Below are 27,708 nucleotides of genomic sequence, written 5' to 3'. Positions count from 1 at the left end.
TGGGACAGAGTTGCTGCCCTCTTCCATGTGCAGGTTCCATGACTTTCATCTTGGCTCCACGAGAGTCCCTTCCTCCTTCCCGTGTGGGAGATCTTTCTGCCTTACCCCCCTGGACTGTAACTGAACACATATGTTGGATGCCAAGAGGAAGTTTCTCTCTCCAGATAGACTGAAATAGGTTGAAAGGGGACAGCATTGGGTGACTTCTGAGCCCTAAGTTCTGGGTGTGATACATAGCCTCAGTTACTTTTTAATGCCAAGCCTGTTTTCTTAGTGAATAAGCCAGAGAGGTAATAAAGGCAGCTTACATGTGTTATTAGATCTTACTAGCCACAAGCTGGAGTAACAGCACTGCATTGTGGGAGACATTTTCTGGCCTCACATATGTAGACACTGTTTAAAAATATGCTTGCCTAGGAAGCGCAAGGCCCTGGGTTTGATCCCCAGCTCCGAAAAAAAGAACCAAAAAAAATTTTATATATATATATTTATATATATTTTTTATATATATATATTTATATATATATTTATATATATATATTGCTCAGTGGGTTGTACCCAAATGTATGGCTTGCCTCATTGGTTCCAGGCAGGCCTCCAAGATCCAGGAAGGCGTACTGGATGGAGCCTGAGAAGGCCACCCTGGTTCTGCTTGTCGCCTTGGCTGACTCCTTGACTATGTAGGTGGTACAAAGCTCAGGGAAAGGAGAGGATGACCTGGGAATATGCACCCTATCCACCAGAGGTTAGACCCTGAGGATGGAGTTGTGGATCATGGTCCATGTCCCGCCATCATCTACCTCTGGCCAGCCCTCTGTGGCTCTGCCTGCTTCGGCTCTCCATGCAGTAGTATACATTCTCAGTAGGTAGGCCTTACTTGCCAAAGGATCTGATAACCACTGAGATAGTCCTTATGCATCTGTAAAGAGTCCTGGGTTAGGGGCCTAGAGAGATGGCTTCAGTACATTTGCTGTTCTTGTAGAGGACATGGTCTGGCTCCCAGTGCCCACTCGGTGGCCTAGAACTACCTACAACTCCAGTCCCAAGGGAACTGCTACCCTCTTCTGACCTCTAGGAACATCAGGCAGCACGTGATAGGCATATATACCTACCTCTAGGCAAAACACTCATGCACATTTTTTTTAAGAGTCCTGGAATCAGCCAGGATATGGTAGGGCTCTGGGTTTGGGTTCACAAGAGGAAGGCATGTCACTGGTGTACAGAGACCAAACCTTGCCAGAGGATGGTTGAGGCTGGTACCCTCTGCATGCTGTGGCTTTACTAGAGGCCTTTAGCTGCTTAGAGAACTACAGTGTCCACATGTCTGGGAGGAAGATAGCTGTAGGATAGGCTTGGCACAGCCCTTTCTTCCTCAAGCTGCCTTCTTAACTGGTTCGTAGGTCTTTGATCTTGGTTCGTATATTTGTTCCACTTTCATGTTCTTGTGAAGAAACCTCTTTACATGTGGCCACTGAGACCAGGTGTATAAACTCTTTAGATAAAGGTACTTTGCCTTTTTGGTTAGACCTTTGGAGCAGCTGGGTGTTCTAATAAACCAACTCCCTTTAGGGGCCCACTGGGGCCAGGAACAGACCCTGAGGGTGGTGAACTTGTGGGGCTTTCCTTTGGCCTTTACAATAGCTGGTGGGAGCCAGAGCTCTCTAATCTGCCCATAGAAAAGAGGCCTGGTTAGGATGAGAGCTGAAAGCCAGATAGCAGGAGAGGGTAAAGAGCTCAGAGGTCCAGACCCCAAGGCCCTAGTCTCCATTACCCCTTGGTTTAGGAGGAGCACACGCCATAGGCACAAGCTCCCTGACAGAGCCTGTATTATGTCAGGGCTTATCTATTACAACCCTGAGAGGGTACTGGGGCTCTGCTGGTTCCTAGTCCTGCCAGAACCTTTCTGGACAGAGTAGTGACTTCTATATCCATATCTAGGGGTGCTGGTGAATTGGAAGGCTCCAGAAAAGGGGTTATGTTGCTAGAGCCCTAGGCAGTTTGCTGACCAGTACTGTGTAGCAGGTCTACAACCAACACAGGAGTGAGGGGGGATTTGGGGAAATAGCCAATGTGTATTTAATGTGAGTTTATATTTGAGTGTTCATGTGCATGTGTGTCTGTGTATGTGTGCGTGTGTGCATGTGCTATATATAATCTGGAGAATGCTTTTGATAGCTGTGTTTTTTCTTTTAAAAGAATGAGTTTATTATATATAGTAAATCCAAATAAAAGAATAAACAGCCAGTAGCAGATAGACAGACAGAAGCAACAGATAGAAAATATCAAGTCAGGGAGGCAGATAGCAGGAGTTCCTGTTCATCTTTCTGGATGAGCTTCAGACTTCCCATTGCCACTGCAGGTACCTTTACATCATGGGATAAAGGACAGTGGCCCCTGTTGGAAATGGCTCACCTTGTGCTAGTTTGCACAATACAAACAAGCCATCTTGGAGAGCACACACTGAGACATACTTTCTTGGGTCTGGAAGTGGGGAGTAACCCCACTCCCCAGGCATTTTTCAGTGATCTCCAGCACATTACAGTTCACCAATATAATATTCATTATAGTGTGCATGCATGCATGTATGTTTATCTCTATCTTTCTATGTGTATATCTATCTATAGTTTTTTATGAACATTTGTATATCTGTCCATACACTCATGCCCACCACACCCATGTTACCCAGTGTACTGTTTCTTGAATGGTGAGTGCTGACAGGCACAGTTCAAACTGTGCTTGTTAGGGCTAGAGAGGAGGTGTGAACAACCACAGGGTACAGTCTGTTGCTATTGTAGATGCTGCTTTTCTTGCTTCCTCCTGTCCTAGTGTCCCTTTCTGTCTTAGCCATCTACCACCCCTTGTTTGTTCATCCTTCTGCCTTATCCTCTTCTCCTGCAAATGGTAAGGAAGCAGTTCTCTGGCCACCAGCATGCCTGCTAAGGTGGTGAAATGGTGACAGAAGAGGATTTACCTCCCTCCACAGGGAGTTAGCCATATGTGAGTATTCCCTCCCCATGTCCAGCAAGCACTCTTGTAACCAGGGCTAAAATATCCCCAGGGTCCACAGCTACCCTGTCTCCTTCCATATCTCTGGGGCACAGCTGTCTTAACCAGCAGTGGTGGCCCTCATCCTCTCAGCAGTAAAGGTAAAATTGCAGTAAAAGGTTGCTTTCCAATTGTCTTAGGTCATGTTGTCTTAAAATCTCAGTATTAAGATTGTGGCCAAGGAGCCACAGACAAGGCTGCAGCTAACAGCCGGCTGGACCTAGAGTGAAGAAGGTTGATTGTAGTAAGGAGACCCAGGAAGAGAAACAATACCTTCCTTGTATTTTTAGTTATGGCCTCTGCTCTGTGATGTGAGCTGCTCAAAGGCGCGTGGGAGTCCATGTGACCCAGTCCTGCCTGGGTCTGGTCTTGCAGATCTCTTCCCATGCTTTCCTCCTCAAGTGGTCTTCTGAGGTCCTCGTTGTCTGTGGTGTTCTGTAAAGCCGCAGCCTCCTGTTTACACAATGCCAGTGGCCAGCATTGAGGACGGGTCTGATCTGAGCATTGAGAGCTGTTTAGCAGCCAGACTTTCCCCGACATTGATAGTAACTGCTTCATTTGAGACCTGGCCTGACCACCAAACATTGCTTGTCTCCCAGCAAGTCCCGAGTCATGTAGTATCATTCAGACATGGATCATGTGTGTGAGCAAAGACTTCAGAAAATCAACAATTAATAATATTACTCATGAATGCCATGCCCCTGGGTACTGTGTTTTTAACTCCAGGCTGGTCAATTTGAAAGAGAAAACAAATTGTATTTTTCAACAGAGCTTCAAACAGAGGCAAGACATTCATAGGGAGGGCTCAGGATGCCGAAACAGAGGTTTGATTGATTGCAGCTGCCCACACATTGCACCCTCAAGCTCCCCGAGGAGGCCCCAGAACAGGCAGCAACTGTTGTGTTAGCAGATGTTTGAGAAACTCATGAAAGCTGGCTGGGGTGTTGTGGGGCAGGAAAGAGCACGAGGTAGAAATAAGCATGCTGGCATATGGTAGGGAGCCACTGGGAGCTGGGGTCCTGCCCGTGAGTTTAGAGAGCCTGGTGGAACGGGGCCACAGGGCTCTGTTGGTCGGCGGGCTGCTGTCCCATCAGCAGGGGTTATAACAGATGCTTAGTGATAACTCCTGGCTCTTTGCTGGGTAGAGTCACCCTTGGATGAAACTCCTTTCAGCCAGCCTTCTTTCTCTTTGTTCTGTGTACCAGTGGAGTTGCCTTTAACAGGGGACAGTAGCACTTCTAGTTGGCATGTGGAGTGGCTTTTCATGCTGCTGGACTTGGCAGTTGTGGGTCAGCCTTCCATTTTCTTGACCAAATCCCTGGCTGTGGGCCTAGCTGGCCTAAGCCTTTGTGGTCTTCTCTTGTCTACTCTGTCAGTGTCCAGTTCCTCACCAATTGCCTTGCCTATTGCCTTGGCCCCTCGTTGGCCTCGCTACTGCGGTGGGAAACACCTCCTATTGATGGTAGGGGGAGGAATTTAGAGATGGATCTACAACATAAAGTGCAGGCTGGTGTGAGGCTCTGGATTGGATTGGAACGAAAGAAGTGCTCGAAGAAGTGAAGACAAAACCTAGCAGCACAGGGGATGGACGCTCCAGATGTTCTGGACCCCAACAGAGAACCTGTGTTCTTGGAGTTTGTGGATGCTGAGCTGTGGCAGCTCTGGGCATAGTAACCTAACATGCCTTCGTCCATGCCCTTGACAGCCATTGCTAACCAATCATGGCAGTCTGTCTAGGTGAACTGAGAGGGGGCCAGCTTGGCAGCCCCTGCTGCCCAATCAGTGGTTCAGTACCATCTGCTTCTCCTGTGCTAGTTTATCCCTCACTGGAGGACATGGTTGTTAGCATGCAGGGGCAGTCAGAGACTTGCTCAAAGCCATATAGTGAGTTGGAAACCCCAGGAAGGCTTGGGCCCTGGTGAGTCCCTCTCCTATCACCTGGCCTTTGTCAGTGACTGATCCTTGTGGGATGTAATGTGAGTTTTGAAGTCAGGTAAGTCAGGGCTCTATCCCTATCCTACCATTTCTGATCTGATCTGTACACCCTTAGGCACACACTTGGCCCCTCTGCGTCTGTAAAATGGAATTACTCTCACTTTTCTCAGGAGAATAGAATGAAGTCATGCACTATAGACCTAGCATGTAGTTTTCAATTGAACACTGCTGTATAAAAAGAAATAGAAAGAAAGGTGGGAATTGCATAGTGGTTAAGAGTGCATGTTGCACAGAGCCCAGCACCCATGGGAGGAGCTGCTTGTGGTCCGGGCTGGCAGAAAGTAGAGACTGGGGAATCATTGGGCTGTGCTAGCTGCTAGCTTAGGTGAAAAATAGGAGCTAGAGGCCTGGAGAGATAGTCCAGTGGTTACGAACACTTGATCTTACAGAGGACCTGGGTTTGATTCCTAGCACCCACATAGTGGCTCATAGTTGTCTATAACTCAAGCTCTGGGGGATTTGGTGCCCTCTTCTGACCTACCTGGGCACCAGGCATGCATGTGATGCACAGACATACATATGAGCAAAATACTCATATACGTAAAAACAAAAAAATCATAAAGATGAGATGGAGAGTGACAGCAGACGCTCGGTGCCTTTCTCTGCACATATGTGTATCCTCATACACATGAGAACACCCGCACATTTTAAGAAAAAGCAATTGCAAAAAGAAGCAGCTGCAGCTGAAGAGCCTGCAGTTTTTCTCCTGTGCTCATGGGTCAGCTTCCCTGATACAGCTACTCTGAAGCTCTGGTCACCCTGCTGTGCTTGTGGTGTTGGTGGGCCAAGTCCTGCCAGCCGTGCAGCAGGCTGCGGTTGGAGTGATTGGCACATGGCCTTCCTATTTTCCTAGAGAAAGATGTGTCCATGGTACTGTAGAACCTTGGTGGGGAATCCGTGCTTCAGGAAAACCCTCCACAGATGCCTGATTCCCTTCTCGTCCCCAGTCTCCATCCTTGGGTTATGTAATAAGCCGTCTTCTGAAGGTCACTCAGATCATGGCCCAGTGTTGACATAATAGGTTTGATCTCCTGGGGAAGAGAAAAAATAGGAGTTCCCCTGGGAGCATGCCAGGGAAGCATTCACATGCCACTTGGTGATTTTCCATGCCTCATTTGAGAGGCAGTGGTGCTCTGGGGGCTCCAGGACACTCGGAGTGAGTGTCTTTTCCTCCCCAAGCCAGTTCCCTAGGTGAGAGCACCTGGAGCTTCCTGATCAAACTGGGAGCACCTTTGGCTCGCCAGACCTTCATGGTATGGACGTAGTCTTGGGCACCTCTGTCTTCCAGGAACTACAGCTTCTAGGCAGAAGGAAAACAGCCCTTCATGCTGCAGTCTGAGCATTCCCCAGGGCAGCTCTGGGCCGGCCAGGGGAGCCACTGCAGGAAAGGCCTGTGGGTCATTGTTACTAGTGTGTGACTAATTCACCTCCAGAACCCTGGGAGGAGGAGGCGTCTAGAGCAGTAGTTCTCAACTTGTGGGGCGACACCTTGGGGGGTAGGGGAGAACAACCTTTCACAGGGGTTGCATTACCGTTCACAGCAGTAGCAAAATTATAGTTACAAAGTAGCAATGAAAATAATTTTATGATTGGAAGTCACCATAACATGGAGGAACTGTATTAAAGGTCACAGCATTAGGAAAGTTAAAACCCACTAGTCTAGAGAAATCCCCGTGTTATTCCTAGGTTGCTGAAGAAGTAAGAGTGTGTGTGAACCGAACCAATGAGACAACAGAGGCTGGAGGGAGACAGGACCTGCTTCCTGCTGGAGCTCTTTATCTGGGGCAGCTAGGTCTTCATAGGGTAATTTATGCCACCTTTCTGTACCTTAGTATCCCTGTCTAGGGGTTAAGGTAGCATCCTTGGTCCCAATAGTCAGTTATCCTAACTGAATTGGTGAGCCTCAAATTCCAGAATAACCAATCTTCAAAAAACAAAAACACAAAAACAAAAACAAAAAACACCGTAGATTAGCTGGGTGTGGTGGTTCATGCTTTTAGCCCTCCAGACACGGGCAGACCTCTGAGTTCAAAGCCAACCTGATCTACTTAGTGAGTTCTGGGACAGCCAGGGCTATGTAGAGAGACCCTGTCTACCCCCAACCCCAAAATAGATGACTCTTGAAAAATGACACCCAAAGTTGACCTCAGGCCTCCATACACATGCACACATGTGTGCACACCTACATACATATAAGACATTTAGCTTTTATTCTTCATACAGGGTAGAAGTATTCAAGAATTTGAAACCCAGGAGCAACAGAATCCCTGGAAATTCTCTAGACTGTGATGAACAGTATGACTGAGGGGTCTGGGGAAGTCAGGGAGGCCAATCATGGTGCTGTTGGCAAGCTTGACTGTGGACTAAAGCAGGGTAGGCGGTGGCAAACTCATTTGTGGTAAAGCACCAGTAGTGTGCTAGCGGTGGGACGACAGGACCCACCAAAGTGCAACAATTGCTATTGGCCTCCAGATTCTCAGTGTCGGCTGCACTGGGCAGAATCAGTCACCCTAACTTTCCAACATCACCATTTCTGTTCGAATAGTTTATTTAAAGCTTGCTGGTTTTAAGTTCCTTTGATCTAATTTGCATGCTTATTTTGACTGTCTCTTTGTTATTGTGTGTACAGTGTGTGTGAATGCAGGTACACACATGCCATAGCACACGTGTAGAGGTCAGAAGACAACCTCTGCCTTGTTTGAAACCAGGTCTCTGTTGTTTTTCCACTGTGTACGCCAGGCTGTCTGGCCTGTGAGCCCCTAGAGAGTCTGCTGTCCCCACACACGTGCACACGTGCTTTGCACACCTACTTACACACATGGCACTTAGCTTTTATTCTTCAGAATGTTCTTTGCAGAAGCACTGGGAGTGCAGAAACTCACACTGTGTATGCATCTATTGCACAGACTGTGTTAGGTCCTCATGCTTGCACAGCAGGTCTTCCTACCCTCTGGGCCATCTCCCCAGCCCACATGTTTCTTCTTGCTCATTTCTTAGAACAAATGAAGCCTGGTGCTACACCAAGTGTCCACAGAGCCACCTTGTTCCAGTCACTGCATGCCAGTGGTTTATCAGCCAGGCCGCCCTTTCCCTCTGGAGCCTCAGTTCCTCTGCTAAAGTGCGTTTGTCCTTGTCCATTAGAGCCTGGGTTCCTAATCCCAAGCTCCAAGCTCAGGGCTGGAGGAGGCCTGGGCTGGCATAGGGCCACAGGAGGATTCTTCCATGGTTTTTAATCTTTGTCATGCTGAATCTCATCTCAGCTGTGCCATATCTGTCAGTTTACAACAGCTGGGGCAGCATTCTCCTACACAGAAGAGGTAGGGGGAGGTCTGTGGTTCCCATCCAAGCCTTCACTAAGTCTTAGTAAACCTCAGTGGACTTCAGCATGTAGGGAAGAAGACACTTGACAAATGCAGGAAGGAGTTTGCCCTTTTTCCTCTAGCCCCTGGTCCCTCAAAGGACATCAGATCTTAGTAGCATGGTGTCAACTGAGGTGGAAAGCCTTAGCAAGGACCAGTGAAGGAAACATAGAGGTGTCCTTGAGTTGGAAGTGATTTTGATGGCCAAGTCTGGCCCAGGCCGAGCATGGCCGTCCCATTCCCAAGACCGGCAAGCTGCTGTTCTATGGAGGCCACTGCTCTGAGGCTCAGATGTCACACCTTTCAGGATATGCCCCTCTGCCACCCCAAGCACAGCATCAGCAGCCTCTCCCAGTTGACAGGGTAATTCATCTAGAACATTCTGTGGTTTCAGCCATCTGGATTAGGCCTCTTTTGTGCGGTTTCCAGCCTCAGTGGAGAACTGAAGAAAACCATGCCACATAGATGATCCAGCTCTCTACTGCACTTCCTTCCCACAGGACTCGAGTTGACTCCGTTAAGTGTGGCTTAATTCCTCCTTCTGACCCCAAGATTGACAATGTCACCTTTGAAAGTTAGACTAGAACTCTCTTGGGTAGTCCTTTTGGGTGCAGGGAAGGGTGGCTTTTTTTTTTTTTTTTTAAATCTCTTTTAGAAAACGAAAGAAATGCTCGGTCCTACAACATAGTACAACTCTCAGAGGCTTCCTTTATAAGCAGTGAACTCACATCAGTGCATATCTCTAAGGGTCATCGGGACCCCAGTTCTACCCTGACACTGTACAAAAAGCCACATCATGTGTCTGCTTTCCTTGGAGCAGGAGGGGAGGCAGCTGTCCCTTGCTAGAGTGTGGCATGGGAGCATGGCGTGCCTGTTGGATCAGCCAGAGCCTGGTCAGGACAAACTATCCATTGGGTCCAAGGAAGTCACTGAAAGTATGTATAACTAGGATTTAGTAGAACCCATATCTCAGAAAAACAACTGAGGAAGCACACAGCTGGCTAGCCTGAAGAAAGGGGAGGGTGGGGAGTACTCGGAAGAGTAGCATCTGAAGCAGCTGCTGAGAAAGGAGCAGACCAGCCTGGTAGGGTCACATGTGTTTGAGTGACTGTGCCAGCAGAGGAGACAGTCATGAGAGGCCAGCTCTCTTCCTCCAGCCTCTATTTGCCTGACATTCTTCTGCTAAAGTTGGGTGCCATGGGTAGCACTTCTCTCCTTCCCCTGTTTGGCACTGGATGCTTTTCCCCACTGAACCATCTCGCTGGCTCTCAGCCTGTTGGACAGTGTTAGATTTGTCTTCCAGGTATAGGTATATGGGCACCCAGTACATGAGAAGAGCCTGGCAGGACCAGACAAATATTCTTGAGCATGATGGGATCGTGTCTGGAGCCCTAAGAAATGTGGGTGTTGAAAGAGTGGGTCACGGCTCTGAAGAGCAAGTGGAGCCTCAAGCCATGTCACAGGATTCCAGGAAGGGAACTAAGCCTCTGGACAAGTCTACATTTGATTTGCTGGTGTTGGGCAGCTCTAGGAGTCCATTCAGAAAGAGGGTTCATGGATTCAAGTTGTCCCCTTTCCAAAGTGAAGAGGTGGTTTCTTGGGCAAGTAAGGTATAAGTCTCAGATTCTTGCCCAGATCTATGGGGACCTGGAACTGAGGCTGCAGCTGGAGGCCATCACAGCTTCTATTTGGATTTGAACCCCTGTCAGTTCATTTTAGCTTCATAGTATTCCTGTGAGATATTGGAAGATATGCTGAGGCCCAGAGGTGTTTAGTACCTTGCTCGAGACTTTGGAAACTTGGCCCAGAGCCTCCTAGTTTGGAAGGAGGTGAGTTAAAGGTCTTTACACACCCATCAGACTTGGGGCAGATAACTGTTTCTACAAAGTCCTTGGGTAGGATGGCGGGAGAGCTGGGGAAAACGGAGTCTGGTAGGCTTTCTGGAAGAGTATAGACCTGGAGCAGATTGCCATCATAGCAAACCCTTGTCGGATGCCTGAGAGTGGCCATGGAAAGCTTCTGGCCCACAGTGGGCAGGCAGTTCTCCCACCAGCACCTAGCATTGCTCAGCCATTTGGTAGAAATTTGGAATTTGGCCTCCACCCCAGGCTGGCCACATCAGAATATGTACTTGAACTTGATCACCCTAGCTTGGGAGGTCTTTGTGGGAGGTCACTCTTTTTTTTTGTTTGTTTGTTTGTTTGTTTGTTTGTTTTGGCACTATGCAGCCCATCTATGGGTTCTTTTTGTACCTGGGCCAGGGGTGGGGGTTAGTCCCTGAGTTTGACCTTTACCTGGTCAACCTTATTCTAGTGCCAACCCTGTCCTCTATGGTTTGGGTCATCTACCTGGTCACCCTCCTGCCACTGTCCTTTCTTCCCAGGAATGAGAGGGACATGGTTCATCTTAGGACCTTTCACTGCTACTCTGATTAACATGTAAATGGCAAAGTGACAGCTTCTCTTCATCTCAGGCTTCCAGCAGGCACTTTGCAAATATGTCCTGTACCCATCAGGGTCTGCAGAAGGGATTAGCTCACCCAAACCCTCCTTTCTGACCCTGCTTTGAAGGAAGCTTCTGACATCCACAGCGCATCAGGCCCAGATCAGCAGCACAGGAGAAGACAGGTGGAGACCAGGGCTTGTGGACAACTTGTGGTCTTTGGAGGTCAGATTCACTTGACATTCAACGACAGGGGTAGGGAACAGGTTCAGATGTGAGTATTACAAATACCCATTGATCCCTTCCCATTTCTCTGACCATTTTTCACTTGGTCTTTGCTTGTTAGTGCGGTCAGTGTTGGTGTGTGGTAACAGCCATGTCAGGAGATCTCCTGAGCTGCGTGCTAGATGTGAATATTTGTCTACTCCTTGTGTTCTGGAGGGCCTGTATCTGTAACAGAAGTGCTAGTAGTTTATTGAATATTTATTTTAGGTCAATGAATAATGAAGTAAGGCAAAAGCCTAGTTTCTTAATGGATAAGTGAGCTGCTGCATCACTGATACTCAGCCACAAGGGTGGCACTTACCACTTGTCTTAGGGTTTCATTTCTCTGAAGAGGCACCATGACCAAGGCAACTCTTACAAAGGAAAGTGTTTAATTGGGGCTGGCTTAACAGTCAGAAATTCAATCCATTATCATCATGGCAGGAAACATGGCAGTCTGGAGGCAGACATGGTGCTGGAGAAGGAGCTCAGAGTTCTACATCTTGATCTGAAGGTAGCCAGGAGGAGAGTCTCATTCCATAGTGGGCAGATCCTGAGCATAGGAGCCTCAAAGCCCATTCCCACAGTGACACACTTCCTCAAACAAGGCCATACCTCCTAATAGCTCCCTGGGCCAAACTTATTCAAACCATCGCACCACTCCTGGGCCTAGGCAACATAGGTAGTTACGTAGTGTTGCCTTAAAACAGTTCCTTGCTGTTTTATACAGAGGCTGGAGTTTAGAATCATTGCCCCAGTCTCAAGGCTCAGAGTTCTCCAAGGTTGCCCTTGTTACATTCCCAATCACATGTCCTTGGCAAGGTTCAGGGTGCCAGAGATTCCCTGGGGGGACACAGCAGACTCCCAGTGTGAAGACGTCCAAGTAACCAAGCTCAGGGATAGCCCCACAGTCCTGGGACTCACAGGCCATCATCCTGGCTGCATATTCTAAGCTCTGCTGTACCAGTGGTAGAGCTGACTAGACGTTCTGAGTGACACTTGTCATCATTTAGGATGAAGAGGTGCTAAAAGCAGATTATTACTGAAGTTTGACACTTAAATTTGAAGCAGTGACAGAGTGGGACACCAAAAGTAGTCTTGATGAAACCCAGTAGCCTCCAGAGGGGCAGGCACCTGAGGAGGGTGGGTACGAAAGGAGAAATGAAGGGCTCCATCTGTCCCCACCCAGACCTTCCCAACTGTCTCATCCTAGAAGCCTAGAGAGACCTCACAATACAAGGGGGACCATGGGGACTGCCTCATCACAGAGCACCCCCCTGGGAGCAGTCACAGTGGATGAAGCCCAGTGTTTTGGGCTCTGTACTGGCCCCAGCACACCTCTTTCCAATGCTTTGAGAAGAAGGTCTTTAAGAAGATATATCTGAGGGATGGTGACAGCCTTCACAGCCTCTCCAGAGGGAGAGTCTGACTCTGTAATGAAGTTCATTTATACACAGCAGTACCTCTTGCTATATTTGGCATCTGCGGCTAAGTCCTGGCACAGATGGGGCAACAGGAGCCCCACAGCCTGCAGAGCTTTAGTGTCTGCTCTCTAGCCCCTGACCTAGGTAGCCCGGTGCCTCAGTTTCCTTGTTTAGAAAGATTATGTGGCAACTTCTCACTAAAAGCTGGGCTTTGAAAGGACCCAGGATAATTATCTTTATAGTTAAAAATGTGTCAGTGATGTAAGGTGGCCCACCCTATGGTGGCCTCCAGCTCTGCCTCGCCCTAAGCTGGCTTCCGTGAGGCCATCCCTGTGCTCCCAGATGGCAAGTAAGAGTGCTGCTGGCTGAGGGGCTGGGAGTAGGGCCTGGGCACCTGCCGTGGGATGAGCCGCCTGTGCTGCCGCTTGCCGCACTAAGCTCCATGTCCCACAGTGGGTACAAGTACTGGCTCGGCTGCTCATCCACCCTGTAGTGCTTTTTCTAGGCTCCCCTTGAGTCTTTGCCATGCTTAAGAAAGTGTGGGCCAGAGCAGGGAGTGTTCATTTCCTTTGCTTTTCACTCCCTTCTTCCTGTCCCTCGAAGAATTTTGGTGTGGCTGTGCCACTCAATATGGTTAAATGAAACCTGGCCTGCCAGGGCAGCCCTGTGCTCCTCATCATTCAGACAGAGCCCTCAAAAGTACTCCAGGGCAGGGGCCCTAGGAGTTTCCCCGCTGGCCTGATGTCTTCTCTGATGGACGCGGACTACTAGCTCAGAAGTTGCCAGAGGACATTAATTTGTGGGAGAAATAACTTGGCCCTGAAAGGTGGTTTTATGGCAGCTTTGTAAAAATAAGGGTGGGGATGGTTGGCTCCAACATTTAAAAGCCTCGTGTGGCTGTGGGTTTATCCCGTGCTCCACCTCAAGCTTAGCGAACAGAGGCCCATCCCAGGTTGGAACTGCAGCAGCCTGCCTAGAGCAGGAGCTCTGTCAGGGTCTGGAATGTTGTCGGGAATAGAGTTCGAAAGTCCTCATGGAGACACATGGATAGGTGCAGGCTTGCTTTGAGCTGGTGAGTGATGAGGACACACGGAACTGGTCTTGAGTACATCCCCCTCATCGTTCCAGTCCCTTCCCTGGCCCCTTTGGGGCAGCTGTGCAAGGGGGAGTGGGTGGTGGTCTGCTCAGAATCTGAAGATGAAGCAACAGGAATTGCAGTTTTTCAAAGGGAGTTCGCTTTTAAGGCCACACTGTTCCATGCATCCTTTAAGCTTCCATTGTGTAGCAGACTCTGGGGCTGGGATGTACTCTAACTTCTCTTCCTTTTTGGGAAAGAGGTACATAAGTAGTTAGCTAAGAGAAAGTACAGAAACCATTCTAGGTTTCTCTGAGAAAGGACAATTTGATAACAAGGTAATTGTAAACCTATGGAAGCACTCCTGTGGAGCTCTGAATACCATATGCAAACTGACTGCTAATCTCCATGTTAGCTCTAATGCGTAGACTGCTGTTGGCACAGCAGGTCACTGCCAAGGATGGGAGTGCAGAAACTGGATGAAATGATCTACGAGAAGCCAGCTGCTAGTCTTAGCTGGTGTGGAGCTTGAACGCAGGGCATGCGGCTGAGAATCTCTGCTGACCCTGGGTAGCATACCCACTGAGGACTGTAGGGGCTGAGGACACAGTGACTGGAGAAGGCCTGGTAGGCAGAGTAGGGGAGTGTGTATGGGGCTGAGGAAGAAGCCCTTTGTCACAGTGTGGCACCTCCTTCCCAGCTTGCTGGGATGAACAGGTAGTTTGTCAAGGAGCCTGCCCATTCTCAGGAATATGTTACGAGCGATGGAAGGATGGAGGTGTGTAGGAGGTGGCACACGGCTGGGACCCCTGCTGAGACGACCCGCAGCAACTTGGTGGTGCAGTATGCACAATACTGTCCAACAGTATCCCTAATCCTTATCACAGACAGTGTTTTCTTCAGCTTGATGTCCTAGCAGAGAGCATACCCACACCCACCCCAGGCCCCCTGGCCATCTTTTGCTTGAATAGGCCTGTCTGCTTGGTGAGACTAGGCACAGAGCAGGTTTTCACTGAAAAGGATATCACCTATTATGACCTAGACTTCACCAGAGTGCCCACTTGTTTCTGCAGTCTTAACAATTGTGGTTAGCCTGACCTACATATCAGCATAGCTGCTTTCGGTGGCCAAGGAGGAGAAGGGCAGGTTGGAAAGAGCCTGTGCTGCCAGGAGGCTAAGAAGGGCTCAGAGCAAGGTCATTGGAACAGGTAGAGCTGGTGCATGTGTGGCTGTGGGGCTTTGGCAAGACAGTGAACTTCCCTGAGCCTTTGCTTCCTTAGCTGTAAAACACAGATCAGAACAAGAGGCCCATTCATCCTAGATGCTAACACTCTGGTACCTGCTTGAGCAATGTCCCAGCTGGATATATTGGTGTGTGCACATAGTTCCGTACCTCACACGGCTGAAGGGGTCAAGGCTAGCCAGTGTAATGAGACCCTGTCTCAAGAGAAAAGAGAGGGGGCTGGACAGATGGCTCAGCGGTTAAGAGCACTTGCAGCTCTTCCAGAGGTCCTGAGTTCAAATCCCAGCAACCACATGGTGGCTCACAACCATCTGTAATGGGATCTGATGCCCTCTTTTGGTGTGTACTTAAATATAATAAATAAATGAATCTTTTAAATAAAAAGAGAAAAGAGAAATAGTAGTTTCTTAATTTGTTATTTATTGTTTTTAGGTACATACATGTGTAAGAAGCTTACATTTCAAAAGATTTTAAAACGACATTGTGAAGTCCAAAGCACAGGATGTAAAATTCCTCTAAAGCCACAAGAGTGGCTTGAGGTGGATGCCGCCCTTCTTTTTCTAAACAACTGTAATATTGAATGGAGACTCTGGATAACCTCTTTAGCTCCGGGAGTCTATTGATCCCACAGACTCGAGATCTGGTTTTAAATTGTCAGCATATGCATGGAGCAGTGATGAGACAGTTTATTCCTCAAAGAGGAGAAATCAAAAGAACAGTGAGTTGGACAAAGTGCAGGTGCTTAGTGCCCAGGTCTCACTCGCAGTTAAGGCACAGGTTTTGTTTTATTTTTTGAAAACGTATTTTCAAATATTTGGTAATTCTTAGTGATATATACATGTGTGTGAGAGAGTGTGTGCCACACATATGCAGGGGCCTCTAGAAGCCAGAAGAGGGTGTCAGATTCCTGGAGCTGGAGTTAAGAGTGGTTGTGTGCCACTCATTGTAAGTGCTGAGAGCCAAACCTGGGTCCTCTCTCTGCAAAAGCAGGAAGTGTCCTTAACCACTGAGCCACCATCTCTCCAGCTCCAAAGGTTCATTGTGTGTGTGTGTGTGTGTGTGTGTGTGTGTGTGTGTGTGTGTGTGTGTGTGTGTGTGCAGAAAGGGTTGGCTTCCTTTAGTCTGTTCAGGTCGAGGTCTCTGAACTCACTGATGCTGTCATACCCTTGTTTGCAGCCGATCTCTTTCTTCTTTAACTCCAAACCATACAACTCCATCAGAACAGGCCACATGTCATGTGTTCTTTAAAAGAAAAAAATCCACGGTTGGGGATTTAGCTCAGTGGTAGAGCGCTTGCCTAGCAAGCCCAAGGCCCTGGGTTTGGTCCCCAGCTCCGGAAAAAAAAAAAAAGAAAACAGAAAAAATCCATTATCCATTCAAAAGGGCTGCACTGAGAATGGCTTTGCCAGATGTTTGCAGCTCATTTAAGAAATGGAGTAGTTTCCATTGTCATATCTACACCAGGACTCTGCACAAACAAATAAAAGCAGTGTCTACTGCTGCCGTGTTTTTTTGTTGTTGTTGTTTTTTGTTTGTTTGTTTGCATAGTCTGCAGTTTACCACTCTCTGAGCTAGCTCCTCTGTTGAAACTATGCTGCCTAGGAACACCTCTGTCCTTTGCACAGCAGAGCGCCCTGAGACCATTGGCCCATAGGCATTCAGGGCTTGTAAGTCCATGGTGCCTATGTTTCCACACTGCCACACATAGCTAGTGTTTTACGAGTCAGCCCTAGTTGCGCTCACATTGTGTGTCTATCTCCCAGGATCTTGGGGACCTGCTCCAGCAGGCCAAATCTAGGAAGCATCTTGGATTCCTTTGTACTTAGGCGGTGCCTACTCCAGTTCTCTGCCACTCCTTTAATCTGTGTCTTTATGGCAAACTACCATGCTGGGCAGTGAAAGCATAACCCATCCTCTCACTGGACTCATCTGGGGCAGTTCTGTTTGATGCAGATCATACAGGTGAAGGATCCAGTGCTGAACTAGATGGCTGAGGACCTTGTTCTCTGGAAACTTCTATCTGGTGTGGATAGACAATAAACAACACAGACAGTCATGTCAGATAGCGTTGTGAAGTCAAGAACCATGGGTGATAGATAGGATAGAGGTGGTGGGCCTGTCCATAAGAGATGGTGTGAGGAACCTCCAGACCCTGGCAGCGGCTAACCATGGCTGGGCACGGTACCCGGTGGAGAAGAGGAGCTGGATGTCCACTCGTGCTAGTCGAGCTCCTCCAGAACCAGGAGGCTCCTGCCCCACCCAGCCCCTCAAGTGGTCTCCTGGATGCTGATCACTTATCTCTGGGAGTAGCAAAGGCCACTGCAAGGTGTCTTCTAGGATCCCAACAATGTGGCTCTTTCTCTTCCTCAGCACTGTCTGGTTGGCTTGAGAAAGTGAGGTCGGGTGACGGCATGTTAATTTCAGGAGCTTGCGTTTTTCTGACAGTCATCTAAGAGAGCCGTCGCTTCCCAGCCAATGGGTCTTGGTGCCAGCCCTGAATTTACATAGGCTCACTAGGCCTTCTAGCCATGTGTGTGGCGTGATAAGGTATCATTGTGGGAGTAGCCCTGGGTTTTGAGTGGAGAGATAGTTGACTGTGTCTAGATTTTAGCCATGCCACCTGAATATGACAGAAGTATCCACTGTGGATAAATTGTTCCTCAACTGGACCTGGGGAGGTAGTTCTGGACACTGGAGCTCCAAGTTTTGTTCTTGTCAGCTGATAAAAAAAATCCCAGAAGCTCCAATCCTGAATCACCCTTGGCTCCCATAGCCCAGATGCTGGTTTAGAAACTGCTCCACATCATGCCATTCCTGCCTGTCAGTGGCCTTGTGTGAACTCACCCCACTGGGCTCCATAGGCCAAAGGTGGCTAGGGCAAATAGTGTCACATAGGGCCTCCTTACCCTTCTCTTTAGTGGGTGCCTCACAAAGCCAGGGACTTGACTGGGAGAAAGGCAGACAAAAGCACCTGCTCAGTGCCTCCCCAGAGTGTAACATCTGCATTACACCAAGGAGGGAGGTCTTGCACCACCGGGCAGCATCAGCTTTGGAAGGAGCAACTCGTCGGCTCTAGAGCTGCCTTTCCATCCCAGCCATTAGTTCCAAAGTGCCCCTTTCCATGCAGTGTCCCTGGGGCCCACCAGAAAGGGCACAGGGGGACAAGTCAGAAACAAGTTGTCTGTCAGTCTACTACAAGGGATTTGGCTCTGCCTCCATGCTGGAGTGCAGTTGGTTTGTTCTGTCATTGGTCTCCCTGTTGCTGCTTTAGCTAGCTGACACAGAAACTGGCTTCTGAAGGGGTAGGCCCTCGGTGTCCAGTATAGCTGAGCCATATCACGGAGTCCCTCTGCATCTCCAGTGCCCATTGTTTCCCAGTGTCCTTCACTCCATACTGAAGAACTTTGCTTTCACAGCCATTGGTAAAGGCAAGAGAGTCCAGAAAGCAGAAAAACCACTCTAATTTGAATGCTTTCCTGTCAGATAAGCTTCATCTCTTAAAGGGCTGGGCAAAGGGGTGTGTGCTTGATGGGGGAGGGAAACAGGGCCAGGAGACGGGGGCATTGTGGCACTGGGACATAGGCCTCAAACGGACCATTTACAAAAGCAGCGGTAAGTGGCCTCCTGGCATGGCTCACTTGAGCATCACAAGAAGGCAGAGGGCGGCAGCCCAGTGGGCCCAGGTTGGGATCTCAACCTTCCCTCTCTAGCCAGGTTTGCATCCTAGTTTGTTTTTGCTTGTTTGTTTGTTTTTGTTTTTAGATGAGGTCTCTTGTCATGTCCTATAGCTCAAGGTGGCCTTGAATTCACTGTGTAGCCAAGGCTGGCCTTGAGCCTCTGGTCCTTCTGATTCTGTAGGCATGTGTAACTGTGCATGACTCTGTTTTGTTTTTTCCTTTCCTCAAAGTGAGGACAATAATTACTTGCCTCATGGGATTGGTATGAAGACCACACGAGCCAAAGGGTACAAATCACCTACCACATCTGGTTGGCGGACAAGAGTTGCTGTTGTCACCAACGCCATCACAGTTTCATGATGCCTCATTGCCTTCCTCTGTATAGAGAACAGAGGAGCCTCTGAGGGCTCAGGCCTGGGCAGAGCTCAGGATGGCAGACACCCTCCTTCTCAGGTACCCTAGTGACCTGGGCTGTCTGCTTACTAAGGCATCTTCATCTTTGGCCTCCTCCAACTGGTAAAAAGTCCTTCCTTGCTGGAAAAGGCCTGTCTTCTTAGCACTTACCCCTGAGAGTAAAGCAGAGCCTACAGTATGGTGAAATTAATCAATACTTAAATTATATTCCTAAGAATAAAATGTTATGGTTCCATTAGGGAAAAATTATGTCTTCTGTGCCTGTCATCCAATCATCTTGTTATAATTTGAACTGCTAATGCTATAAATATCTTAGTAGGTTACTGGAGATCTGTGGACACGGAGAAAGGAGCTAATTCCGCCATTCTTTAGCTGCAGGAGTCTGAGCATGTTATTAATCTAGGCCTCAATTTTCTTATCTGCAAAATGGGAATGATAGTACTTGCCTTCTAAAGGAATACATGGCACAGCTCCTGAGACCTACATGCATTTGCTATGCATCAGCTAAAGGAATGAAAGCCATATATCCCATTGTACCCCAAAGACCAGAGATGGCATCACTCCAAGTGAGGGCATGCTCAGCTCACGAGCCGTCAACTTCCACATGGGTATTGTTCACAGCAGGCATCCTGCAGTTGCATGAAGGCCAACTGTGGACTATACCCTGGGGGGAAGTCTGCCAGTTGACGCAGCTGCTAACAGCTGCTAACTAATGTGATGTCAGGTGGGTCAGGACTGGGCTCTGTCCTCACAGGAATCTCCACCCATCCCCATCCTGCTTATTCACATGGGGAGAAGAGAGACCAAGCAGGCACAAAGCACAGCCTCCCCTGAGACTGTAGGAAAGTATGACCTTTGAAAAGACCAGGGCTGGTTTTCTTAGGATAGATTTGAGGTAGGAAGAAAGTGCAGAAGGGCCCAGCTGGAACCCATCAGCCTCCTGGCCCATAGTGGTGTGTCATTTGTCATTGTGTACCTGAGAAAACCGAGGCCCAGAGAGGTAAGGCTCTCTGCTCAAGATCTCTGTGAGCTAGATGGTGCCTGGGCAGCAACCGGGCCTGCCCTCTTCCTGGCGCCCTCCCAGCTGGTTCTCTGCCACTCTGCAAATCGGGAGCACACTTTCATACCCATCTCTCCCCTGGTTCCCTCCTGTCTCCTCTGCCTGAGTGACCTGTCACAGCTTTCCTCTGGCCTCCAGTGACTAGGCACATTCCTCAGGGCCAGGCAATGCTTTCCCTTCCCAGGCAGGCCGCTCCCACACTTGGTAATCCCACCCAGACTGTAAGCGGCCTAGGAGTCTGAGCACACAGAGCAAGTGAGCTGGGCATAGCTCTCTGTCGAGACTTTGAGTCTTAGGGCCTTTGACAGGGTCCCAGACTTCTCTAAGCCTGAGTATCACTCAACAGATCAACAGAGCAAGGTAGAGCTCTCAGGCTTGTGGCTGCTCTGAGAGTGTAGCCTCAGGCACTACTAGTGTCCTTTCAGCAGACCCCCCCCCCCCCCCCCCCCCCCGTCCCAGTTCCTTCTATAGTCTTACCAGGATGACTGCAGAAGCCATTGTTTCTGTCAGTGATAAGGGAGACCCAGCTCTGAGGGAAAGGAGATGTTATATGGAAGATGGTGGGAGATTCAGGCCAGGACACAGCAGGTGGAAGCTGACTTCCCCTAGCCTCACCTCCAACCCCCAGGCCTTTGCCTTCCATGGATCCAGGCCCAGGGTGCTAGGATCTTGAGTGTAGAGACAGCCACTCCTCATCTGTCTTTATCCATCCTGGCAGCTTGCCTTTGGCTATGCCCCTGCCTGTGTTCTCTAGCCCAGAGTTTTCAAACAGATGTTCCTAGAGCTTCTGAGACTCTGTATCTTTGTTTCCTTAGCACGCTGAGGTGTCCCAGTGCTACAAGAAAGAGGGCTCTTGGGTGGAAGGGTGTGTCATTTTGTCCTGCAGAGCCAAACAGGTTTTCAACATCTTGGGGAGAACTGAGACTAGAAAACTGTGGGGGTGGGGGTGGCCAGGCCTCAGCCTGCTATAGGGCATGTTCCAAGGGCATTTCCTGTTGATACTTTCCTTGCCCCAACCCACTTCCTCTCTCCTCTTTGTCTCTACCCTGGGCCCCCTGCTGGCTGCTAGCTGGGTGTGCTGTCTTGATGCTCTAGTCTGTTTCCCTGAGGATTGGCCCTATGCGGTGCTGCTGGCAAAGCTCCTACTGAGTGTCTAGTGACACCTGGTGATGTTATCTGCTTATTTTAGGCAATTCTCTCTTGGGAGCTCATGCTCATCCTTCTAGGTAGGTGCTGGGGTGACCTTAAGATGAACAAGACCCCTGTGGGTGACCTTGGCCTTCCCTGCTACTTCCTTCCTCCCTGTGGTAATGGGGACAGATTCTTCCCCTCAGAGCCTCGGCACCACATTCACACTATGACTTCATTTCTCTTGGTTGTTAGGAGGACCAAATTGTACCCCTGTGGAAGGTCTGCCATACGGAGTTTCTCAGCAGATAGTCCTATCCTTCTGTCCTTCCTTCATCCTTGCCATGTGGTGTCTCCAATTGTGCAGGTCACCCTCCCTTGCCCTGACTAGTTCCCAAAGCAGTGGCATACATCCAGACCTGGGCCCCCAGTGTCAGGTGCTAGGTCAGCCAAAATGGGCTCTGTGCTTGGTGATGGCCCTCTGCCATTCATGATCCCTGGGCTGATTCCAGGGGTGCCTTGCCACTGGGATCTGATGAATGGAGCCTAACTTTATACTCAAAGAGAGTGGCATTTGGGTATCTAGCCTTAAGTAATCCAGCCAGTTATGCCACAGCCACAGCATTTATGTTAAATTCAGAGATGGCAGAGATGGGAAGGAGCAGCAGACAGCCGCTTTGACATCTTGCTGGACACAGGGGCACCAGTGCTTGGAGATCATGTCACTGTATACTTTGTATTGTGCCTTGTGTCTTTAGCCATTGGCCTCACAGCCCAGGGCTGGAAGCACAGAACAATATGGAGACACAAGATGCTGGCACAGCCATGGAGAGCCCCACGCAGGGACATTGGAGGAGACACCTGGGAAAGATGTAGGAGTGCAAGGCGGAGCCAGAGCAGACTTAGCTTTGGAACCATAGCAGAAACATTCTATAAGACACTTAAATACCAGCAAGAAAGACACGCCCTTCCCAGAGCGATGAGGGGCAGAGTGGAGTGACCTCAGCTTCCACGTTAATGGCACTGGGGCCTGCTTTGTAGTATGCACAGGAACTTTCCCACTCTGACCTACATGCCTAGAAGTGGCCACTCCCCACCTGTGACAGGTGATGTTTATTTGGAAGCAGTACTGACCAGATTGAGAACCACTGATGAGGCGGTGGCCATTGAGGGTCTGCTCCCTCCTTGTTATCAGGAAAGCAGATCCTTCTCGGTCAGACAGTGGCAGAGCAGAGGCACCTCCTTGGTTCCCATTCAGCATTCTGTTTCCTGGAAACACAGGCTTGCTGCAAAGCTTCCTGTCCCTGGGACTTTTTCCCTCATTGGTGGCTTCACAGACCCTGCTGCTTTCATCTCTGAGTCCTTGTCCCTAAGGTCCAAGAAAGATAGTGACATTGTCCAGTGGCCTTTCTGCCCACTCCTGATGGCTCCTGGATGATGCCAGTGTCTCCCCTGAACCCTTGCAGTGAGGTCAGGCAAGCAGGCATTCTGCCAGACAGCCTCCAGCAGTGTGCAGCCATGCTTTTCTTAAGAAAAGGCACTCCAGCCCCACTGGCAAAACACAGCGCCATCTTGACCATTAATCAGGACTTCAGGATTCTCAAAGCAATCTGAGCAACGCCCTGGCTGGAGCCCTGCTGATTGCTGTCACCTCTCTGTCTGTAGCACTGGCTGTTACCCACTGCCCTATCCCCATATTGGGAAGACTTCTGGAGAGCAGAGCCACCCCAGAACCTTGCAAACTGTTTTAGGGGCTAAGACATTTCAGGTCTCAGCAAGAACCGAGGAGGTGTCAGAATTAATTTTTATTATTGCTCTCGTTCTCCATTAATTTTTTTTTCCTATATGAAGAATCTGGGTCAGTAAGTCCCTTTGTTCCTTAAGATGCTCTGAGCACAAATGGGAGAGCAGACCACGTGCTGGAGGTGATGAAGCCAGTGCTTGTACCTGAGGCCTCCAAGGAAAGTCCTGAGCTTCTTTCCTCTCTGAAGCCTTAAGCCAGCTCCCCACACAGGCCGCAGGTACCCTGGGACTCCTCAAAGGCTAACCCTAGTCACTGCTTGTAGCAGCTGCCCCCTCCCCCGTGGTAGAGGGCCACTGTTGGCATCGTTGCCCGTGGGTCTCCTCCCTGCAGGTGGTGCTCGTTCGTGTGGCTCCATTTCAGCATTCCAGGTAGAGGAGGGCGCTGGTGAATGTGCAGTGGAGTGGATGGGTGTTCTGGAACGGCCCTCCTGTCTCCCTCCCCCACCTTTCCACCACACTGCTGCCTAACCTTACCCCTACCTGTAGGTCAAGCTCTGGGTGTTTTCTGATCTCTTCAGAGCCTACCTGTGAACCTCTGGGAACCAGAGTCCCAAACCCCTCCAGATCACCAGGGAGGTCGCTACTGGGCCTCCTCTGTGGCAGAAACCTTGGAGCCGAGTGTTTTGGAGCCACTCCTGGTGGGAGGACTATGCATTCAGCAACTTGGATACCCTGCTAATTTGCAGAAGGCTGCTGAATGCCAGGCAGGTCAGCTGGAATTAACATGTACTGTGCTGAAAGAACAGAGTTGCCACCCACATCTCCATCTATGTCTGGGCTGGGAGCTGTTCTGGAATTCTAAAGGGAAAAAGGAGGAAAGGCCAGTGAGCGCCCCTTCCCGCTAGCCCCAACCCCTGGGGACATTCATTGGCCTTCAGTGACTCAAAGCAACTTGGTTTGCTGACTGAGCACCTGCAGGGCTGTGTTACTACTGTTGCTAGGTAAATGGCCACCGTCTTAGCTATAACTGAAGGAAGTTGTAACCATGCTTATCCAGCCAACTGGCAAGCCAGCGTTTCTTACCAGTGTCCAGTTGTAGAAATAAGGCTCAAGGTGCTTAGTAACCAGGGCAGGGATATGCAGCTGGAAAATATCCAGACCCAGGTCCTTTCTTTGCGCAACTATGATTCTCTGTAGTAAGCACTACTGATGGGCCAGCTGACGTGTCCACCAGAGGTAATGGGGAAAGGCAGTAGATAGAAGTCGCTGGAGTCATGTCATCCCTGGAGCAGTATAAGTCAGACTAACCCATTCTTTCTCCCATTCTTGACAAGTCCGGAAATTTCTGGCACATGCCAGCAGCCCTGGAGTGTTTCAGAGATTCAAGAGAGCAGGTTTTTCTAGAGTTAGATGTCCAGGGTGGTGCCCTGCACTCTCCATGTGCCTTGTGCCTCTGCGGAAGGGGTGGAGGTTGAAGGGACCCATCATCCTAGCATGCACAGTAGTACCCCATCTTTCAAGCTGCCAGGGAGGGAACCATGGCTCTAATTGGTTTAGTTCAGTGATGGAGGCTCAGAAGCTCTGGGAGGTGAATGGACAGCTTCGTTCGCCTTTGGAACCTGCTGCCACTGGACACAATGTAGCTGTAGGAATGAAAACAAGAAAGAGAAAGGCACACAGGCTCTGGGTTTTTAATTGGCACCATTCTCCCACTGGCCCTCCAGCCCTCTTAGGGCTGTTTGGGCGGCTGGGCCTGGGAGGGGAGAGATGGAGCCTTTCACAGTTTGAGACTGGTTTGAGTGGCCCTGTAAGGATTCCTGCAGGCATGCTGAAAGAGTGGGGCACAGTCACCATTGGACAGCCCTGGGAACTTGGTCAGCCACCTGCAACTAGTGAATAGCCAGAGTTGCTGAAGCTGCCTGGACTTCAGTGGCCCCATGGCCCTGCTTTGCTACAAAGAAAAGAGTTTTGTAAAGCTGCAATTAATGTTTCTCCTTCCATCCATTGGAAGTTGCTTTCTTGCTTTCATCCAGGCCAGTGGGCTCCTTGCGTCTCCTTTAGCCTGAGTGCCACCACCTTTGATGGTGTCTCTCAAGACATGTATTCTTGTCAGCCACTGAGGGAGGGGTGGGTGGTTCTGTCTTTTGTGTATCTTTTTCTCTCCCTCACTTTTTAATACCTTCTCAATCTAGCAGTGAGAAAATAGGGCTGTGTAAACGATTCTGGTGGGCCGGCCCAGACATCCCTTCAGAACTGCCAGGTTTTCTTGCTTCTATGAAAATGAAGTCTCACTTAAAGGGGACAGTGGTGGAAATTAACGGAGAAAGGACAGAGTGAACAGGAAGTAGAGAAGCAGCCAGCCTGGATGCCAGAGATGAGTGCCAAGGGGTTCCTCTAGATGTACCCCAGCCTGCCAGACAATTACAGGGAAATCCATGGATCCTACACAGCGAGAACAGAGAAGGTCTCCCTGATGTTACCATCTTTCTAGGCTGTGAGCATCAGTTATTAGTGTATCCTTGTCTCTAGAGGGCACTGGCCTGTAGTGTTCTAGTTTGAGTGAGCATTGCTACCAAAGGATGTTAGCCAGTCTAGCTGGGGTCGTGACTGAACACAAAGATTGTGAATTAGCCTGAAGTCACACCGTCTGTCAGGCTACCAAGGTAGCATGCATTCCAAACAAGCTGTCCAGGTCTCAGCCTTGTGAAGATAGCATCTGGGCCATCTGTTGAGACTCTGCCCCTACTACCCCACCCTCAAAGCCAGCCCTTTAAAAAAAAAAAATCACAATAGCCAGAGAAGATGTTGGCTTGAGAGTGAGACCGTCCCCATGGACTCCTCACCATGCATGGCCCAGCTTTACCAGACAGATGTCTGTGGCAGCCACACCCAACAGGGCAGGATTCTCTAGGGTCTTCTAAATGCCCAGGGATGCAGGTGCTGTGTTTTAGGTCCTGCCAAACTTTTAGACAGAAATGAACAAAAGGGGAAAAAAAAACTATCAGGAAATACACAGTTGTATTGAGGTGTGTCCCTGGGAAACTCAAAGCATCAGAGACCAGCCCTGGCTAGCCCTTCCAGAGCTCACAGTGGCTCATGCAAGTGGGGGCACATGGAACTTGCACATGCTGTGATCATCCCCAACGTCAGCAGCACCATTCCCTTCGTATCTCTATGAGCCACTCAAGTGGATTTGTGAAATCTTCTACTTTGTCTGTGAGGAGCATGTGCCAGGCTGGACCAGGCTTCACCCATAAGGCAAGAGCCCTCCTCATTAACAGTCTCTTGAGATTCTCCTGCACCTTTCCTCTGGTCCAGACTCCACTCCTTGCTGGGATCTGCCCAGGGTCCAGCCTGCTTTAAATAGAGAAGATGGAAGCCCCACACTGCAAACCCCATCCAGACTGCCCAGGAGTATGGCACCAGCAACTCCTCCTCAATATCAAATGGGGTTGGAGAAATCAGATTGGTTTTATTTAGAATGTGAGAGGAGGACAGGCCATCCCCAGCAGGAGCCTGGAGGACAAGAGTCCAGACTGTCTATTTCTCCAGGATCCCAAAGCCAAGCAAGTGTTTTATCTACTTCCAGGTAAAGTCTCAAGAAAGGTAGCTCTCTCACAGGTCTTCCTAGGCTCAGAGATCATCAAGGAGCCCCATACTCTGTGCCTGACATTCACCTCTGCTCTGTGGGTGGAACCAGCTGAGCCCAGAGAAGCAGAATGTGCCCAGGAATGTCCTGCCACACCCGGTGCCCGTAGGGCATATCCCCAGTCATTTGCTCTGCCTGGGCATGCTGGGACATGCCGGCCAAGTCCAGCTGGATGCTGCCCTGGGCATGCCTCATAGGACTCTAGTGGTCAGTGAGAGACAGTGTAGCCTTCCTTTCCACAGCATGCCAAAGGTTCTCTCCTGGCGACTTGTGAGTGGAGCAAGTAGACCCTCATTCTGCCTCCCTTGGGGCTGTTCTCCATCACCTGCTGCAGCTGGGCACAGTCAAGTGTTACTTAAGCCCTTCTGAGCCCAAGATTGTGCATGAGCTCATCTGGGCTTGGATACAAGCCCTTTAATATACAGTTTTGTTTCCCCATTTTACAGATTGCAAAGAGAAACTCAGCTTGCGTAAAGTGATACCAACTCTAAGGTTAGAGACAGGTTGTACCCCATATGTACTTTCCTTCCCTCCTGAGGCCTCATATATGTTAGGCAAGTGCTTACCACTGAACTTCACCCCAGGTCCTGGTCCATTGTTTTCAACCTCTCAATTGATTTCTCCCACCCACCCATCCATCTTTGATATAGCAGGCATCAGGTTCAATTAGTGTATAGTGGTTCTCTGGCTGAGATCTTCAGCTATGCAGGTGAGAATCCATTAGGATTCTAGCAGCCTGCCCAGGTAGGTGTCAGAGCTCTAGCAGGGGGACGTGGGGTATCCCCTGCTGGGCAGAGGCTCCAGGAAGGCTTGGGGCAGAAGCAGAGTTGGTAGACATTTTAGCCAGCCTATGAAGTATGGTGAATTTCCAAAGTAAGAGAAGTTAATGAACATGGTGTGTGTGTGTGTGTGTGTGTGTGTGTAGTGGGGGGGGGGGTGATTTTTACCTGAAGAGGTCATACTGGGGAGGAAGGAGTTTAGCGTGACTAGGGAAGGAAGCGGGGATGGGGGTGGATTTTAGGGCACAGCTGAGAAGCTACCAGGCCTCAAAAAATCTAGTGGGTTGAGCCTTTGGCCTTGGAGTGAGACATTCACTTTTCTTTTTGGAGGCTCAGGTTAAAAAGAGCTAGAGACACACTGAGCTAAGAGGACCATGTGACATCTTCAGAGATAAACCTACTGGGTCTGGA

The 27,708-nt window shown here is 49.5% G+C and overlaps 1 protein-coding gene and 1 long non-coding RNA gene across 4 annotated transcripts in view; one reads left to right on the top strand and one right to left on the bottom strand.

Annotated features, from left to right (window-relative positions):
* Fam53b (family with sequence similarity 53, member B) overlaps positions 1-27,708 on the top strand; it is a 91,121-nt gene that overhangs the window by 45,537 nt on the left and 17,876 nt on the right. The window lies entirely within an intron of this gene.
* Positions 91-20,908, bottom strand: LOC134483949 (uncharacterized). The gene is made up of 2 exons (XR_010061154.1): positions 20,476-20,908; positions 91-16,867 (listed from the first exon to the last, which is right to left on the bottom strand). It is a non-coding gene; the product is annotated as an uncharacterized LOC134483949 (long non-coding RNA).

This window comes from Rattus norvegicus, chromosome 1 (assembly GCF_036323735.1).
Source record: "Rattus norvegicus strain BN/NHsdMcwi chromosome 1, GRCr8, whole genome shotgun sequence".
NCBI classification, from domain to species: Eukaryota; Metazoa; Chordata; class Mammalia; order Rodentia; family Muridae; genus Rattus; species Rattus norvegicus.
This window is presented reverse-complemented; position numbering and strand designations above follow the sequence as displayed.